We start from the raw sequence: 12,099 nt of genomic DNA, 5'->3' as shown, positions 1-12,099 counted from the left end.
AATTCTCTCTCTCCCTCTAGCCCCTCCCACATTCACTGAGAAAGCAAGAAATATGATACTTATGATATAATATACATATGCAGACATTCACAACCTATTTTTTCATTAGCCATGTTCAAAAAAATAAGAAAAGAATATAAAGAAAAATAATATATTTCAATCTGCACTCTGAATCCATCAGTTCTCTATCTGGGGATGGATAACAGTTAACATTACGAGTCCTTCGGAGTTGTGATGTATCACTGTATAGATCAGCGTGCTAAGTCTTTCACAGTCGATTATCTTTACAATATTACTTTTGCTCCATAGATTTTTCACCTTATTCTATTCACTTTTACATCAGTTCATATAAGTCTTCCCAACTTTTTTCGGAAACCACCCTTCTCAGCATTTGCACAATAGTATTCTATCATATTCACACACTTGCTTGGTCATTACTCAATTGATGGACATCCAGTTTTTACAATTCCCAAAGTGATTCACATTTGTATTATTTTCTTTTCTCCAATCAAATTAGAAGACAAGCAAATAAGATTACAAGTATAATCTTACATCTGTAAAACATTTTTTTACAAAATAAATCCTATTTTGCTAATGATTTCTAGTATAAAGTCAGAAATGAATTTCCCTGGAAATGATGTCCCAGAAGATTGAAATCAAAAACTTTGTGAATGGAAAGAATGCCTGGTGCTCATCACTTTTTCATTCACCATGAGTTCTACTTCTACTAAAAATTAGTAGCCACCTAGCATTGTGCTTTTATTTTCAGTATTGTGTCTATCTTCACACTGCTAGTGGATATACTAGTATCATTTCTTTCATTTCTAGCCTTCTCTTCACTTGACGTTCACATCTTCCAGAATTCTACTACCTTCTCTTTTATTTTGTCTAGACATTAGGTCATAGTTCACAGAACTGGGACACACACATTTACATATTTCCTACTAGGGGACTTCCTAGTAAACATTTAATAAGTGTTGGCTGAATGAATACATGTTATATGAACAATCAAACTCCTTAAATGTTATTATTCTATTTCAGTAAAATAAATTAGTATCATATTTTGAAATTCTCCACAGTGAGATCACTTAAAACTTAAGGAGTCACTATTTTTGAATAATGAAAGCAACTGACTCTTCAAAAAATGGAGACCTTTTTTCAGCAAGAAGTGAGAGACACGGAGACATAGAGACATAGAATCAGAAAAAGACAGAGACAAGGACAGAAACAAACACTTAAATAACTCTCTAGTACAAGCTTGGACATAAACCAGAGGACTAACCCATGTAGAAATTTAACCTGCCAACCATCTCTGTATGTATGTTCCTCTTTTCCATCCCCAGATACTGAAGACTCAGAAAAGGAAATGCCCACCACCAAAGTTCTTGGAACCTACAAATTTTTCCAAATAAGATGTAGATATGATTTTTATCAATAAAATGATGCTAATGAAGATGAAGTACCATCTGCTTTGACTTTGAATCCTAACAACTGGGCCTTTCTATCTGATTTGCAACTAAACTCTATTTTACATGTTACCTCTCTCTATTAGAATGTAAGCTCCTTGAGAACAGAGGCTGTACTATTTTTTTATTTGGAACTCCAGAGGTTTGTACTTAAGAGCTTGATAACACTTTTTCAGCCTTCCTTTTTTTTTCATTCATCCATATAAGCTCTTTTGATGAGTTGTAAACTTAGCTGATGAATAAATGAGAAGAATCTACTATTCTAGAGATACTCCTTTAGAGGAAGGTCTAAGGTGTAAATGTGGCTTAAGATGTGTTGAGATGAAGGTCGCATGATGAAGAATGCTATCTATCTCCAAAGACAGAACTGATGAATTCAGGTACAGATTGAAGCATATGGTTTTTCATTTTTTTTACTTTTCTTGCTTTTTTTACAACATGGCTAATATAGAAACATATTTTCCATGAATTCACATATACAATGGGTATCATATTGTGGGTGGGGAGAGGTTAATTAGAGGGAAAAAGAGCATTTGAAACTCAAAATAAAAATATGCTAAAATAAATCAATAAAAAATTTAAAGATAAGTTGAGATGTCTGGTTCAGAAATTTAAGCCATTTCTAGGGGAAAAAAACTTGTAGAAAGATACTAAAAGGCCTGAAGGATGCAAAAGCTAGAGTGATAATGGGTCATTCTCTTTGGCCCTGCCCCTCCAACACACACACACACACACACACACCCACACACACATACACACACACATACACACACACATCAAAGCATCTCTGGAAGCTCTTTTTATAAGCATTCTGGTACCAATGGTTGTCTTTTAATATTATGTCTTTCAAGAAACCAATATACCAATCATCATCATTACATTCATTTCAGAGATGGGCAAATTGAGGCATGATGTGATGAGCAAAGTTGTGCAGGCTCATGTAGCAATGACACCAGCTCAGCTGGGTGTGGAGTTCACCCTGAGAATTCGACCTTAAATAGCTTCAACTCAGCCCTGCCTGAAATAGGAATTCTTCTGATCTCTCTGGCAGGTGTCAAACCTCTCCCACTGGGTATGTCAAATTCTGGCTGAGGAATCAAAAAAGGGGTTTGGGAATGTGGGGACTGGCAACCGCCTACCTGTTGGTAGGTGGATGTTTTATCTGACATAATTAATTACCCACAACATGAATACAGCAAACAAGCTCCCTTGAGTTTTCTTTTCTCTGCCAAGATGGTTTCTGATTCACACCAATATATTTTTTTCTGAAAAGCACATTTTTTTCTCCAGCTCACCTTCTCCATTTATTATGGATGCTACTGTTGACATGGCAACATTCAGTTGCGTTTGCTTCGGAACTAAGCATTTATAACTATACAGAGAGGTGATCCCAGAAACTTAGAAAAAGAACCTTATGACAGGATATTTAGATTTTGGAAACACAACAAGGACAATGAAAAGGTCATTGGAAGCACAGCTGCAAGGAAACTTAGAGATCATATAGTATAATCTCTCATATTCTAGATGAGGAAACAGGCTGAAAGAATTTAAGTGACTTGCACAAGCACTGATAAACAAGGAAAGGAAATACACCAGTTAAAGAACTTTAGTATGTAGAACTAGAAGATATCTTAGAGATAATTTATTACAGATGAGGAAATTGAGGCCAAAAGACTTCTGCTCTAAATCCACTATTCTTTCCATGACATGTTGCTCTCTATATTTAAGGTAATGTGCTGCCAAAGAAGACCATGCCATTAGAGAAATAATGACATGACTTGCACTTGACTTTGTTTTGAGTGAGGGAGGGCTGTGCAAGGTCACCAGCCTCACTTCTCCTCCAGAGCCATCTGAATCCAGTGACCAGATATTCATCAGGATGACTGGAGATGACCCAGGATGAGGGAAATGGGGTTAAGTGACTTGCCCAAAGTCACATAGCTACGGAGTGTCAAGTGTCTGAGGTGAGATTTGAACTCAGGTACTCCTGACTCCTGTACTGGTGCTCTATCCACTGCACCATGTAACTGCCCCCAATACAGCTTGGTAAAAGAGACACAAAAAATAATGATGAAAATAATATCCAAATGGTAAAAGAAGTACAAAATTTCACTGAAGCAAAGTGTTCCATAAACTTAGAATTGGCTAAATGGAAACTAATGTCTCCCCAAGATCTCAAGTAGCAATAAGGCAAAGTCAAAAGAAAGAGAAAAAAAGAAAATAATGTAAAACATCAGAAAAACAACTCACCTAGAAAACAGATTGGGGGGGGGGGATAATTTAAGAATTATTGGACTACCAGAAAACCATGATCAAAAAAAAAAAAAGATTTCAGAGGTCACATTTCAAGAAATTATAAGGAAAACTACACCAATATGTTAGCTCTAGAGGGTAAACTAGAAACTGAAAGGTCCCTTCCTGAAACAGATCCCGAAATGAAAACTCCCAGGAATATTGTAGTCTAATTTCAGAGCCCCCAGGTCAAGGAGAAAATTTTGTAAGCATTCAGAAAGAAACAATTCATATATTCTAAAGCCACAGTCAGGATCACACAAGACTTGCCAGCTTCTACATTAAAAGATATTCTAGAAAGCAAAGGGAGCTAAAATAACCAACCCAGAAAAACTGAGTATAATACTTCCGAGGGAAAAAATGATCATTTAGTGAAACAGGATTTTCAAGCATTCTTGAAGAAAAAACAAAAGCTAAATAGAAAATCTGACTCTCAAAGACAAAATTTAAGCATAAAAAGGTAAACATGAAAGAGAAATTTACGTCTTAAGAAACGCAGTAAAGTTAAACTTTAGTAAATTTATAAATTAAATTTATTAAACTTACATTTTTATAGGAAGATAATACATCACTCCTAAGAATGTCATCATTCCTAGGGCAGTTAAAAGGAGTTTACATAAGCAAATGTCATTGATTATGTTGGAATGCTCTCTCAAACAAATAGCACTGAGAAGAAAACACACCTCTCTCCTCAAATCCCTACCAGTCATTTGAAATTAGAGTCAGTTTGTCACTCTGTAACTAATTTTCTCTTTACTCAGACAGCTGCTTGATTCAAAATCAACCATGCAGAGGACTGTGCTTTACCAAAATTCCTCTGTGGGTATGAATTGTAACTCTTCATCATGCATACATTCATTCAATAAAGATTTAGTAAACTCCAATCATGTGCAAAGCATTATTATTCATTTTGGAAAAAATATCAGGTTTAGATAAGACATAGTCCCCCCCTCTCATGAACCTTATGGTCTAGAAGGATGTCACAAACACAAATGATGACGTGATGCAATTCTATGTCATAAGCATATGTATAATATAAATATAATTTTATAATGCACATTATAATCTTAACTGATCATGGTTAGTACTGAAAAATGTAACCTAAGTTTTGGTAGCTCCAAATTCAACAATTTCCACATAAATAAAGGCAAACATTTGGCACAGATATTTTTCTCCTTGCTAGAGGAAGCTGGAATTGCACATTAGCAGCTCAGCAGAGTCTACTCTAGTTAATATTTGTGCATTTGGAAGGAGGTTGGGAAAATATACACTATCTCTGTTCAGCATGATTGCTCTAGGAAGCACTTCTGCCTCCAGAGAAATCAGGTGCCTCGTGGCCCAGCAGAAATTTATAGAAGAGAAAGTCTGTTTATGAGAGGCAAGTGCATAACCCAGATTTGTCTCCTGATGACAACTTAGGAATCTGAAATTTCCCAGCCTCCCCCCTCCCCCTGTGAGTTGGTTTAAATTGCTGTTTTTCAAGTCAAGAACACCTGTTTAGTATTTGCCTCTTCTCCCTTCTCTGGTATATGGAGCCGCTAAGAGAACAATATCTGAAGGTTTTAATGCATAAGAAATACAAAATATCGACAGATCCGGGCCCATTATACAATCCTTACCCTGCCCCCCTAATGAGGTAAGATTTAAAAGGATTGGAAAAAGTTGTAATATTGGGCTCCAGAGTTTGTTTTCTCTCTAGGTTCTAACTGCTACAGACTAGCTTGGATGGAACTGTGTAAAACAGAGGTTATAAACAGTTTGCACACAACTAGGTCATAGCATAGACCAATAGGTAAACAAATATTCTGATGTTTGACATTAGATATTTCTTCCAAATTCCTTACATTCAACGCAAACTCCATTGAGGCCATACAGATTCACCTTGTGAATTACCTAATGGCTGAATCTAGTGACAATGCAACATTTTACACTTATTAAAGCTTTATTAAAAGGAACATCAAAAGGGGCATTTATGACCACTTAGTGTCCTAGTACCATAGAGCAAAAACAAGGGCAACTCAGCAAATCCTATTTAAAAATGAAGTAGTCATTTAATTTAAGATATTCAGCAACCTCATCTTTAGAAAACTAGATTTTTCCTGTTTTCTACAAAGTTATTATTCATTTGTAGGATGGTCTTCAGCATGAAAACTCCCTCCATGTATGCAGACTAACGCCTCATCTGCAAGTTATCCTAGAGAGTTTTCTGGAATCTCTGAGAAGTTAACTGAGTTGCCCTTGATCACACAGCTGGTATTTGTGCAAGGTAGTAATTGAATCTCAATTTTCCCTTTTAATGTAAATTCATTGAGGGTAGGAACTATTTCACTATTTTCTTTGTGTCCTCAGTGCCTAAGCACAGCCTAGAGTAGACATTTAGCAATTTTTACTTATTGTTAATTCCTACCTCCACATATACTCATCTATCCATAAGGCTAAATTACCATAGACTACACACACATACCAACACACACACACACACATGCATGCATATGCATATATGTATATATACATTGATTCAAAAACTCTTTTAATTTGCAAATGAGGAAGAATATAAACTAGGTCAGCAGTCAAAGTCTATCATATAGTTTTGTTCTGTTTTTCAGAAATATAAGAAATTATTTCATGGGCAGTTTCTTTTTCACAGTAACAAGTACTTTATTCAATGATACTCTGAGTATTAATATCAAGCATGGCAAAACAAAGTGATGAATATTTGCTTCCATCATGGGGGATGTCAATGTCAAGTCTAAATGGAAGAAGGATTCCCTTTAGATAATGAGGCCATTTAGATATTCTTGCTTGAAATGACATTGTGCTGATTGTATTCTGATCTGAAACCCCACAACATTCCCTGAACGTATCTCAGCAAGACGTTTTATAACTCTCTTCCTCTTCATAGCCAAGCTTGTAGGAAGAGTTGTCTTCTCTTAGCATATATTTCCTCACTACCCACTGGCTTTTCAACACATCACAATGATAATTTTGATCTCACCATTCCATTGAAATGGATCTCTCGTAGGTTATCAAATAATCTGTCTGCTAAGTCTAAAGGACACTTAATCTTCCTTCAAATATTGATATTTTTGGCCAAACTTGCCTCTTGGAAATTCTCTTCTTCTATGGCTTCCATAAACTCATCTCGCTCTCTCTCTGTCTCTGTCTCTGTCTCTCTCTGTCTCTCTCTCTCTCTCTCTCTCTCTCCTTTCTCTCTCTCTTTCTCCTCTTCTCTTCTCTCCTCTCTCCTATGTCATCTCTTCTTCTCTTTCATTCTCTTTCATCTCTCTCTCTCTCTCTCTCTCTCTCTCTCTCTCTCTCTCTCTCTATCTATCTGTCTGTCTGTCTATCTGACAGCACATGGTTCAGTTTGGATCTTCTTTGCTCGTTCATCATCCAACTTCATACACTAAGCACTAGTGTTCCTCAAGGTACCATACTAGGCAGTCTTTTTATTTTATGATCTTTACTTGGTTGTCTCAGATATTCTCATGGGTTTAATTACCATCTCAACACTGATGATTTCCAAATCTTTATGTTCATTTCTTCTCTCTCCTGAATTCTATCATACATATTACCTACTGACCAACCTTCCCTTGATGTATGTGTCATCAAAAATTAAAATTCAACTTGTCTACAACAGAACGCAGCATCTTTGCCCCCTAAACCTGTACCTCTTTCCAACTTCCCTATTTCAGTTCTTCAAGTCAACCAAGTTCATTATCTGAGTCATCATTTATTCTTCCCTCTCCCTTCTTGTCACATCATTCTTCTCTCTGTGTACACTGTAGTCCCTGTGATAGTGCAGGTCTTCCTCATCTCTCATCTGGAGTATTGCAATGGCTTCCTAATTCCTCTCCCTGCTTTCAGCATTTCGCCTCCTTTAATATGTCTTTCCCTCATCTGCCAAAACAATCTTCCTAAGTTATAATAAGCCTGACCATGTCATTCTCTTGCTGTAAAGCCTAATAAGGTTCCCTGTTTCTTTGAAGACACAAAGAAAACTTTTCAACTTTGGATCTGAGGGGCTATCACATTCTGGCTCTAATCAGCCTCCCCAAACCTCTTATATTAGTAGCCATCATGTGTGCCACCTTCTAGTCTAGAGATGGGGAATCTGTGGCCTTAAATCCTTTTAAGAAAAAGATTTGTTCTGTTTGGATTCAGTCAAAGGGCTGCACTTGAGGACCTAGAGGGCCACATGTGGCCTTCAGGCCTGCTCTGTTCAAACTAAATTAATAGCTACTTCCTAAATTTGGCATTCTACCCCCTCTCTCCCATGAATTTTGAAAAGCTATCCTCCATGTCATGTCAATTCTTCCTCCATTCAGAAAATACAAGTTCACCTTGTAGATTTATTTAATTTTTACATCTACCTTCAAGGCAACATTTTTTATTTATTCAACTTCTTTCACTTCCTCCTTTAAATATTGCCTTTTTCCCTCAGTTGTTAATGCCATCAGTCTCCTCAAATTACTTTGAGTTTATTTACATATGAAAAATATAATTTTTATACTAGAAATTTTGTATGTCCTAGTAAAGTTAAAAAAAAGCTCCAAGGGGCAGGTAGGAACTTTTTTATAACAATCTTTGTAACCTCAGCATAGTGCCTCACTAGTTAATAAATATTTATTGAATTGAGTTGAATCACTCAAAAATATACACAAAATATAGGCCTACCAATCTAAAAAAGGAATGATCTAGGGAACAAAGAATATCTATTGTATAAATCATAATGTGCAGCCATCTGTACTGTACAGAGATCTTGGACAGATACTTCAGAAAGACAATGAACTAAACTCACACTTGAACCAAAAGAAGACAATGCTAGACTTCATTTGGGAAATTATGCAGCATTTTCACCAACTACAACATTTTCCCTAAAACAAAAACTCACCTTTGTAACACCAATATTCTTTCAACAATGCTACATAACTTTGAATGATGAAATATCACAGTCTATAAAAAAAATCGACTGTAGATCTCCCAAAGAGTAGTACAGAGATGCATGATGGGTGTAAATAGGCTACAGCATATTACCAATGACAAACCGAATGTGAGAAGCACACAGAAGGTATCATCATAAACATCTATGTATAGGAAAAAGAAGCAGATTGGTCATTTAGAGAAATACAGAGATAACAGACAAAAAATACCCATTAGTCCTCATATAATGTTAAAAAACCTTGAGGAAGGTCAACCACCTATTAATGATTTATGGAACGATATAGGCAAGAGTCAGTGGATGAGTTATAATTTTCATCACTAAAAAGTGTATTCATATCAATGATATAACAGATTAATATTCTCTTTAATACTAAAAATAACATATATACATAGGCACATATTAATTTAATGATAGTTTATATAGATATATAATTTTATGGCTCTGCAATGATTTTATATATATATATAGTGTGTATATATGCATAGACATACATAGATGTTTAATTTAAAGCTCATAAGAATAAAATCTCCATTTTAAAATTTTATTGACATCCTTAGTTTTTAGTTTACCTTCAATTTTGTGTATGACTCTCTTTCTCCCCTGCTTAGAGAGTCATTCTCTATAACAAGGAATTAAAGTAGAAGAGTAAAAATAGTAGTTCAGCAAAATGAGCCAATATACCAATCAAATCTGACAGTAAATGTTATAATCCACCTCCATACTCCCACCGTGCAAAGAAAGGGGAGAGGTACATTCTCATGGCTGTTTGCTGTATCAAGCTTGGTAATTAAAATCATACAAAATTCAGATTGCTGCAAAATTTTTGCTATAATTTCCATTTACTTTTTATTTTAAAATTTTCCTTTGCTCTATAAACATTTATCTCTTCCTCTTACTGGTCCCCCCCAAAAAAAAACAAAATAAAAAGCTCTCACAGCAAACATGCATAATCCACCAAAACTAATACTCCCCACTAGCCACATACAAAATTTCAATCTTATTCTTAATTTTAAGTCTATCATCTCTCTAGGATGAACTGGGGGACATGATTCAACTTTAATTCTCTGAACTTAAAGTTTGTCATTAAAATAATAAGAGTTCTAAACTCTTTCTAAGCTGCTTTCTTAGATCTGTTCATTTTACTCCATAAAAGTACAGAGGTCTTCTCCGTTTTCTTTGACTATCATCCCCATAGGCAGTAGAGTAAAGGCAGGGACTCACCTGAGCCTTCCCAAAGTCTCTTCCAAACAACTTTTTAAGATAACATCTCAAAATGAATTCTTAAGTGGCAGAACCAATAAAATGACAGGGTGAAACAGTTTTCTAGCCCAAGACAGCTTAGAAGGTTGGCAAGAAATGACTGTCTCACTAGTGTGAGAGTAGAACACAGCCCAGCACAGTACCTGTCCAGCAAGCTATCAGTGGGCCTTGGGGTGATTGAATCTGCGGGTTACTGGCTTCCAAAGCTTGCAGCCCATGGGTAAAGGAGTCAGAAGCTAGCCAGAAGAATATTACAGGGGACCCTTTGCTGGCACTGACTGCAGAATTCTGTTGCACTGTCCATATGCAGTTCTGGGTTGCATTCCCAAAGCAAAGCAGAGCATTAAGAGGAACATGGACTCTGGATAGAGTTCTAGGGTGGAAAAGAGTGTTTCGTGATCACTCATAGACCAGAGCATAGGGCAGGAGAGTAGCAAATACACCTCTCCATAAATCATATCACCTTGAAAGACCAAAAATTATAGCTCACCAGAACTATCTCTGAAAATAGCAACATGAAAATCCTGAAGCTTGAAACAGTGTCCCCCCCATGCCAGGAGCAGAAGTTCAACTTTAACATAAGATTATAAGTCAAGAAACAGATTTGGAAAAAACATGAGCAAACAACAACCACAGAAGAACCTGACCACAGAAATTTACTATGCCAACAGGGAAGATCACAGCACAAACTTAAAAGAAGACAACAAAGTGAAAAAAACTACATCCAAGGCCACAAAGACAAATGTGAATTGGTCTAAGTCCCCCAAAAAAATTCCTGAAAGAGCCCAACAAGGACTTGAAAAATCAAATAAAATAGGTAAAGAAAAAATTGGGGAAAGAAAGGAAAGTGACACGAGAAAATTAGAGGAGAAAAGTCAACTGTTTGATAAATGAGGCATTAAAAAAATACTGAAAAAAATAACCCTTTAAAAATAGAATAGGTCAAATAGTAAATGAGGCACAAAATCCACTGAAAGAAGTACTTCATAAAAATAGAATTGGCTAAATGGGGGAAAAGGTACAAAAGTTCACTGAAGAAAATGATTCCTTAAAAATTAGAATTAGTTAAGTGGAAGCTGATTTCATGGGACATCAAGAAACAATAAAATCAAACTAAAAGAATGAAAAATAGAAGAAAATGTGAAATATCTCACTGGAAAAACAAGTGGCCTGGAAAATAGATAAAGGAGAGACAATTGAAGAATTATTGTACTGCCTGAAAGCCATAATAATAAAAAGAGTACAGACACCACCTTTCAAGAAATTATCGTGGAAAACTGCCCTGATATACTAGAGTCACAGAGTAAAACTGAAGTTGAAAGAATTCACTAATCACATTCTAAAAGAGATCCCAAAATGAAAACTCCCAGAAATATTATAGATAAATTCCAGGGCTCCCAGTGTAAGAAGAAATATCCCAAGCAGCAAAAGGAAATAATTCAAATATTGTTGAGCAATAGGATAACACAAGATTTAGCACCTTCTGCGTTAAAGGATCAGAAGGCTTCGAATATGATATTACAGGGGGGAAAGAAGCAAGCATAACAGGAAATAATCATGCATCCAATAATCAGCAAAACTGAGCACAACTTTTCAGGGGGAAAATGGAAACTGAATGAAATTGAGGACTCAAGCATTCCTGATGAAAAGGACAGAGATGAATAGAAAATTTCACTTTCAAATACAAGTCTCAAGAGAAGGATTAAAAAGTAAACAGGCAAAAAAGTCATAAGAGATTCAATAAGATTAAACTGTTTTCATTCCTACATGGGAAAATGATACTTGTAACTCTTAAGAACTTTGTCATTATTAGGACACTTAGAAAGAGTATATATGTATATATATATATATATATATATATATAGAGAGAGAGAGAGAGAGAGAGAGAGAGAGAGAGAGAAAGAGAGAGAGAGAGAGAGAGAGAGAGAAGCAGGTGTTAGTTGACTATGATTCCTTAAAAGGTGAAAAAGAGGGATACACTGGGATAAGGGGGAAGGAAGGGGTAGAATACAGTAAATTATCTCACATAAAAGAGCTTTCACATTGGAGTAAATGTGGCAGATGACATTTTAATGTTACTCTCCTCAGAACTGCCTTAAAAAGCCATACACACTTGGCTGGGTGTAGAAATCTATT

The sequence above is a fragment of the Notamacropus eugenii genome, chromosome 1 (genome assembly GCF_028372415.1).
Source record: "Notamacropus eugenii isolate mMacEug1 chromosome 1, mMacEug1.pri_v2, whole genome shotgun sequence".
NCBI classification, from domain to species: domain Eukaryota; kingdom Metazoa; phylum Chordata; class Mammalia; order Diprotodontia; family Macropodidae; genus Notamacropus; species Notamacropus eugenii.
The sequence above is the reverse complement of the archived record's forward strand: the minus strand, read 5'-3'. Positions refer to the sequence as shown.